Source organism: Pristiophorus japonicus, chromosome 4 (genome assembly GCF_044704955.1).
Source record: "Pristiophorus japonicus isolate sPriJap1 chromosome 4, sPriJap1.hap1, whole genome shotgun sequence".
Taxonomy (NCBI): Eukaryota; Metazoa; Chordata; class Chondrichthyes; family Pristiophoridae; genus Pristiophorus; species Pristiophorus japonicus.
Window position 1 is genome coordinate 204,234,168 of NC_091980.1, and position 8,545 is coordinate 204,242,712.

General features: G+C 42.1%; 1 protein-coding gene across 2 annotated transcripts in view; it reads right to left on the reverse strand.

Annotated features, from left to right (window-relative positions):
* stxbp6 (syntaxin binding protein 6 (amisyn)) overlaps positions 1-8,060 on the reverse strand; it is a 362,415-nt gene extending 354,355 nt beyond the window's left edge. Inside the window, exons 1-2 of one of the 2 annotated variants that reach the window (XM_070877443.1) lie at positions 7,863-8,060; positions 7,604-7,660 (exon numbers count right to left, since the gene is read on the reverse strand). The gene's annotated coding sequence lies outside the window, so the exon portion shown is untranslated. The remainder of the gene's footprint in view (positions 1-7,603; positions 7,661-7,862) is intronic. The other variant, XM_070877442.1, reaches the window with a different exon arrangement.
* Between the last annotated feature and the right edge of the window lie 485 nt (positions 8,061-8,545).

Here is an 8,545-nt window from a genome sequence, read left to right on the forward strand (position 1 = left end):
CTCATCCCTTTAAAGCATACTCAAAAACAAAGTTCAATGGAACTCTAGAGATGGGTACCTATCCATGATGGTGCTGAGTGGTCGGATTGCCTTCTCCTTTAAGTACAGTACTCCAATTTCTATTCAGTAGACAGATATCACATTGACAATATGGTCATCAGTTTTCACAGAATGGACAGATCTGCAGAAAACAACCACTAGAGACCGGTAAAAATTCCAGTATCTCGTACAACAAAATGAATTTTGAGTTATTCAGTAATTATAAGCCAGTGGCCTTGATCACAGTGAATGGTCATCCCTTAGTATATGACAGGCAAGAACACTGCTTTCCATCTTTGTGGAAAAACAGACAGAATTCAAGAATGCCATCTTCAAAACTGCAAAATCCAATGTAAAATTGGAATTTAACTTTTGACAAAAATGAAATTAGAGTCACCACAAGCCAGTGGCATTTTAAATGGGCCCACTGGGTTACAAAAAAACATTAATTAGGATTAATTAGCAATCTCGTTGTGCGAGGCCCCTTGGGGAAGAGTGACCATAATATGGTGGAATTCTGCATTAGGATGGAGAATGAAACAGTTAATTCAGAGACCATGGTCCAGAACTTAAAGAAGGTTAACTTTGAAGGTATGAGGCGTGAATTGGCTGAGATGGATTGGCGAATGATACTTAAGGGGTTGACTGTGGATGGGCAATGGCAGACATTTAGAGACCGCATGGATGAACTACAACAATTGTACATTCCTGTCTGGCATAGAAATAAAAAAGGGAAGGTGGCTCAACCGTGGCTATCAAGGGAAATCAGGGATAGTATTAAAGCCAAGGAAGTGGCATACAAATTGGCCAGAAATAGCAGCGAACCTGGGGACTGGGAGAAATTTAGAACTCAGCAGAGGAGGACAAAGGGTTTGATTAGGGCAGGGAAAATGGAGTATGAGAAGAAGCTTGCAGGGAACATTAAGACGGATTGCAAAAGTTTCTATAGATATGTAAAGAGAAAAAGGTTAGTAAAGACAAATGTAGGTCCCCTGCAGTCAGAATCAGGGGAAGTCATAACGGGGAACAAAGAAATGGCGGACAAATTGAACAAGTACTTTGGTTCGGTATTCACGAAGGAGGACACGAACAACCTTCCGGTTATAAAAGGGGTCGGGGGGTCTAGTAAGGAGGAGGAACTGAGGGAAATCCTTATTAGCCGGGAAATTGTGTTGGGGAAATTGATGGGATTGAAGGCCGATAAATCCCCAGGGCCTGATGGACTGCATCCCAGAGTACTTAAGGAGGTGGCCTTGGGAATAGTGGATGCGTTGACAGTCATTTTCCAACATTCCATTGACTCTGGATCAGTTCCTATGGAGTGGAGGGTAGCCAATGTAACCCCACTTTTTAAAAAAGGAGGGAGAGAGAAAACAGGGAATTATAGACCGGTCAGCCTGACATCGGTAGTGGGTAAAATGATGGAATCAATTATTAAGGATGTCATAGCAGTGCATTTGGAAAGAGGTGACATGATAGGTCCAAGTCAGCATGGATTTGTGAAAGGGAAATCATGCTTGACAAATCTTCTGGAATTTTTTGAGGATGTTTCCAGTAGAGTGGATAAGGGAGAACCAGTTGATGTGGTATATTTGGACTTTCAGAAGGCGTTCGACAAGGTCCCACACAAGAGATTGATGTGCAAAGTTAGAGCACATGGGATTGGGGGTAGTGTACTGACATGGATTGAGAACTGGTTGTCAGACAGGAAGCAAAGAGTAGGAGTAAATGGGTACTTTTCAGAATGGCAGGCAGTGACTAGTGGGGTACCGCAAGGTTCTGTGCTGGGGCTCCAGCTGTTTACACTGTACATTAATGATTTAGATGAGGGGATTAAATGTAGTATCTCCAAATTTGCGGATGATACTAAGTTGGGTGGCAGTGTGAGCTGCGAGGAGGATGCTGTGAGGCTGCAGAGCGACTTGGATAGGTTAGGTGAGTGGGCAAATGCATGGCAGATGAAGTATAATGTGGATAAATGTGAGGTTATCCACTTTGGTGGTAAAAACAGAGAGACAGACTATTATCTGAATGGTGACAGATTAGGAAAAGGGGAGGTGCAAAGAGACCTGGGTGTCATGGTACATCAGTCATTGAAGGTTGGCATGCAGGTGCAGCAGGCGGTTAAGAAAGCAAATGGCATGTTGGCCTTCATAGCAAGAGGATTTGAGTACAGGGGCAGGGAGGTGTTGCTACAGTTGTACAGGGCATTGGTGAGGCCACACCTGGAGTATTGTGTACAGTTTTGGTCTCCTAACCTGAGGAAGGACATTCTTGCTATTGAGGGAGTGCAGCGAAGGTTCACCAGACTGATTCCCGGGATGGCGGGACTGACCTATCAAGAAAGACTGGATCAACTGGGCTTGTATTCACTGGAGTTCAGAAGAATGAGAGGGGACCTCATAGAAACATATAAAATTCTGACGGGGTTAGACAGGTTAGATGCAGGAAGAATGTTCCCAATGTTGGGGAAGTCCAGAACCAGGGGTCACAGTCTAAGGATAAGGGGTAAGCCATTTAGGACCGAGATGCGGAGGAACTTCTTCACCCAGAGAGTGGTGAACCTGTGGAATTCTCTACCACAGAAAGTTGTTGAGGCCAATTCACTAAATATATTCAAAAAGGAGTTAGATGAGGTCCTTACTGCTAGGGGGATCAAGGGGTATGGCGAGAAAGCAGGAATGGGGTACTGAAGTTGAATGTTCAGCCATGAACTCATTGAATGGCGGTGCAGGCTAGAAGGGCCGAATGGCCTACTCCTGCACCTATTTTCTATGTTTCTATGTTTCTATTAGAACTACAGAACTGCCACATTTAGCTATGAAACTAGAAGAACCTTGAAACAATCCCGACTGGTATGGTCCAATCATAAAGACGGCATATCTTATAGTCCACTGGGGCAGGTTCGACTGCATTATAAAATCCTGCGACAGATAATATCTCCAAAACTCTTCTGGTTACCAACTCTTCACGCCCAGGCTGTTAACTTGGTTTTATTCCAAATAAATATAAAAAATAAAGCCAAACAAATTTAATAAAGTAGACTAATTCCTCTGCAATATGGATGACAGAATCCCAGCTTAATTTTTATTAATCCTTTGTGTACATTAATTATCCTGATGATGTAGGCACTGTTAATACACGGATGACAGAACGACAAGCAAAGTGTGCAGCTACCCAAAACATGACTGGGGCTGCCTGCTTCAAGATTTAGAAAGGAAATAAAGCAAAGCAGAGGGAGTTATATTTGACAATAATTGTAGTTTATCCTATTGTAGATTCAATTGTTAAATATTATTCATGTGGCATAAATTGTTAAATTAACAACTTGAATAAGGGGAAGATAACCATAAAGAACTATTATTTTTTAAATGTGCAACACTTTAAGGATTCAGAGACACAAATTCCCGATAAAAAATCCTGAACAAACCCAAGCAACTGTTTTCAAAATATGTATAACCTAAAATAAACATACAATGTTGAATAAAAGACTCTTGGCACAATATTTTGGTTATAGGCATGAAGCTCATCTTCATACAGTTGTTTGCTTTTGATATCAACCACTTGCATTCTTGTCTTTCAAATGTTATCGTTGTCTTGAACATAAACTATTTATTTTCTGCTTCAAGTTAAACAGGGCTTAATCTGGCATTACATTGTGAAGAAAATCAGCAGGAAGCTCCATGTAACATGATAGAGTTAAAACTGTTCCCAGAGTCATTTTATGTACAGTTGTGTTAGCAATCAAATAATAATTCAAGATACATGCAAAATTGTAGACTTTTAATTCTTCTATTACTGTTGTTGAAGTAAACTAAACAAATATACATCTGTACACACTCCTGGTTGTGACTCAAAGTGTTATTGAAAAAAATAACATCTTGGATGGTATCAGTTTGCTTAATTAAAACAGACAAAAGGTAACCATCATGAGCACTGCATCCAATCGGGAGAAAAGATTTTTAACCAGTGTGAAGATTACAGATCAAATTAATTTAGATTTTTGTTTGTAACTATCTCTTCCCTAGACTAGAGGTTAAATCATGGGTCTTGTTCAAGGGATGATGCCAAGCCCGTAAAGATAGAACATAAGAAACAGGAGCAGGAGTAGGCCATTTGGCCCCTCGAGCTTGCTCCGCCATTCAATAAGATCATGGCTGATCTGATCATAGACTCAGCTCCACTTCCCTGCCCGCTCCCCATAACCCTTTATTCCCTTATCGCTCAAAAATCTGTCTATCTCCGCTTTAAATATATTCAATAATCCGGCCTCCACAGCTTTCTGGGGCAGAGAATTCCATAGATTTACAACCCTCAGAAGAAATTTCTCCTCATCTCAGTTTTAAATGGGCGGCCCCTTATTCTAAGACTATGCCCCCTAGTTTTAGTATCCCTGATGAGTGGAAATATCCTCTCTGCATCCACCTTGTCGAGCCCCCTCATTACCTTATATGTTTCAATAAGATCTCCTCTCATTCTTCTGAACTCCAATGTGTATAGGCCCAAACTACTCAACCTATCCTCATAATTCAACCCCTCATCTCCAGAATCAACCTAGTGAACCTTCTCTGAACAGCCTCCAATGCAAGTACATCCTTCCTTAAATACGGAGACCAAAAGTGTACGCAGTACTCCAGGTGTGGCCTCACCAATACTCTGTTACAGTTGTAGCAGGACTTCTCGGCTTTCACACTCTATCCCCCTTGCAATAAAGGCCAACATTTCATTTGCCTTCCTGATTACTTGCTGTACCTGCATACTAACTTTGTGTTTCATGCACAAGGACCCCCAGGTCTCTCTGTACTGCAGCAATTTGCAATTTTTCTCCATTTAAATTATAATTTGATTTTTTATTATTTCTGCCAAAGCGGATAACCTCACATTTTTCCACATTATACTCCACCTGCCAAATTTTTGCCCACTCACTTAGCCTGTGTATGTCCTTTTGCAGTTTTTGTGTCCTCCTCACACATTGCTTTTCCTGCCACCTTTGTATTGTCAGCAAATCTCCCTTCATGCTCTCTCCAAGCTCATCTAGTCCACGAGACCCACCTCCTGCACCCTCAACCCTATTCTTGCTAAACTGCTGAGCACCCAACTTCCTTTTCTGGCTCCCACGTTAGCTGATATTGTTAACAGTTCGCTCTCCTCAGGTAATGTCCCCCTCTCCCTCAAATCTTCCGTCATCACCCCTCTCATCAAAAAAGCAACCCTTGACCCCTCTGTCCTTGCAATCTACCTCACTTAGCCTGTCTATGTCCTTTTGCAGATTTTTGTGTCCTCCTCACCATTTGCTTTCCCATCCATCTTTGTATCTCCAGCAAACTTGGCTGCATTACACTCAGTCCCTTCATCCAAGTCATTAATATAGATTGTAAATAGTAGAGGACCCAGCACAGATCCCTGCGGCATCCCACTAGTCATTGCTTGACAACCATAAAATGATCCATTTATCCCGACTCTCTATTTTCTGTTAGTTAGCCAATCCTCTATCCATGCTAATATATTACCCCCAACCCAGTGAGCCTTTGTCTTGTGCAGTAACCTCTTGTGGCACCTTATCGAATGCCTTCTGGAAATCCAAATACACCACATCCACTGGCTCCCCCTCATCCACCTGCTCGTTACATCCTCAAAAAGAGCTCCAGCAAAAAAGATTTGCATTCTTGCCCACAACTATTCCATATATGTTGGATTAAAAAAAAAGTTAGCACAGTTCCAATACTAATGCTAGCATCACAATAATGTTCCACCTTTATACTATTATATTCCCAGCATCAAACTACACAATGGTGCCAATCACTGACATTTACCACCCGATGGGCAATATCGGACAGATAAAGAAATTATCGCACAATATGCTTAAGACACTTTCCACACTGGAAATACATGTGCAATTTTGTGCACATAGCAGCTGATGAGTTAACCAACTTGATGTGGATAGTCAGTCCAATAATTTGAAAGACTGTATTGAATGTATTACCACTACAAGGCTTCAGAGTTTACTGGTGTGTCTATTTGTCTTACAGACAAGATACTGCAGTCACTGAGCAACTACTTTCTAAATCACTTGTACAATTTGATTCTAGCACCAAATTAATAATTTAATAAAATGCTCATCTCGAGCATAAGATCAAGTTTTCACACTCAAAAAGCATTCCTTCATTAAAAAACATAATTAATATCACAATAAAAGTGATCGATGCAAGGAAAACCAGGTTTCTTATATGCTGCATAGGAAACTACAAACAATTAAGATGTTGTTTTACATATAGACTGTCCAAGAGTGTACAGGGTAGAAGTTAAAAAGTGTTATACTACAATAAAAAAAGTTTAAATAGGTTGATTCAAACAATTCTGCAGATTACAGCCAGTCGTGTAATTTCTAGGCCATTTAGACACGCACATTCCACTATCAATAACCTCTATTAAAATCAATTTACTTTAACATCCTTTTTACTGTCCATCTAATTTCAGCCTTCAACAAACGTTGTTAAACATAGCTCCTTTGCCTGAAAGTACTCCCTGCTGAGTTACAGTTCACCAAGTTCCCTCCAGTTTCTCACTTAAGTGGCCACTCTTCAATTATGAGCCTTAGTGATGAATGTCAGCAAGCTATTTGACCACAGGGAGCATCACCACCAAATCCACTTCCACAAATTGCACTTCGAGCATCCCCGGGGCAGTTAGGGAAGGGAAAATTCTGCAAATCTACCCCTTATGACAAGATTGCTGAGGCACCCCAAATTAATGGCACTGTGGGATAAATCAGTTCCTCCAATTTGATTACCCCCAAGTGAGACTCCTGGCTTGCAACCAAAAATTAAAAAACTCAAAGCAGAAGGAAAGATGTTGTGAATTTGTATTACAATTCTGACACCATCTCCTTAATAAATAATGTAAACGTATAACACAAATATATTATGCGAACACACTGAAACCGATCAAGATTTACATGATTGTATGGTGATATTTAATGCTCTCTAAACAGATTTTCTGTAAACAGGTGGACAAAGGGTGTATTATTTTCCAGAGAGCAATTCGAAAGATCATTTTCATGACGATGGCTGTTCAAAATATACACACTGGTTTTCGTTTGAAGTGCGAGCCAAGATCGTAATTAAACTGATGGGGAAACTTGTAATAGTTGCAGTTGCTGCTGCGTTTTGTGTACAGTGCCCTGTGCAGAAGAATCCGCGGCGTGCCGCTTCCCCGGGCAGTGGACGCGAATGGCAACACTTCCTGAGACATTCGCCGGCGAACCGCAAGCAAACTAAACATCAGGAAAACCGCAACTGAGCAGCACGGCACTCGGCTCCTTCCTTCGCCGTTGTATCAGAGACGGACTTCAATTAGAAATTAATTTCTGCAGCACTAGATTTACTTAACCGAGTCTTTCCAACTAGTTTCTTACAAATCGACCTACTCCTGAACACGACGTGTCTTACAGCCTCACGTCTAATTAGTTGCTACTTTAAAAAAAACAGGAAGGCTTGCGTGAGCCTCGGATGCTATGTTTGACCAAATACTGCAAAAATCACCGAGAAATGTCAGATTTGCCTACCCGGCAGAACGCTTTCCACTCCGGCTGTTGGAAACACTTCCAGAAACACCAGGGCAACTGTTTTAAAGACACAAAGATTGCACAGGATTTCGCCTTTCTTACTTAACTGAGCCCTTTAAAATATAAACAGGACTAAGCTTATCCGTGTGCTCGTTTTACTTTTGTCAACTGTAAATGATTAAACTGAAGTGCAACTGTCTAGTTCACTCCCTCTTTACCCCAGGTCTCCCACACAAGGTACAAAGATTTCACAACATACCAGCCTGGATGATGATGATGATGATGGAGGGGGTGAGTTTTTGTTTTTGCACTGCAGGTGTGCAAATATAATTAAAAAAGAAACTTAATCACGGAGCGAGTACGGCTAGAAGCTGATATCCATGGACGGGACGGTACGGGCTGCACTGTCACTTGCTGGGCTTGGAGCAGCTGCTCTGGCGCTCGCACACACCAGGCTCTCTGTGTGTCTCTCGCACCACGCACGCGCCCCCACTCGCGGGGCCCCAGGCACAGCCCGCGCGCGCTCCTCTCGGCGTCGCTCATTGGTCCCCGCGGCTGACCCGCCCTGTCAATCAAAGCACGCGGGACGGCGCACCGATTCTCCAGGCATTCCAGCCACCGCTTCAAGACGCAACATCAACTCTTTTTTTAAAGCGTCACGCTGTTGCTGCTGCTGTTAAAAATAAAAGAAATCCAGCAGTTTTGTTTATTTTAAAGGCATTTGTCGACTTTCCCCAAACGTCCGACCTGGTCGTGCATTCAAAACTCGCTCAGCAAGTTTGAACATTCATCTCAATTGAGAAGGGGGTCGTGCGGATGTGGTATCATGCCGATCGCACTGTTTCCCCTCAGATAAACATGGAGCTAATTACAAGACTTATGGTAGAGTAATTTTGGGCATGGGGCAAATCCCATGTTCTCCCGCAGACTAAGGGGATTCCC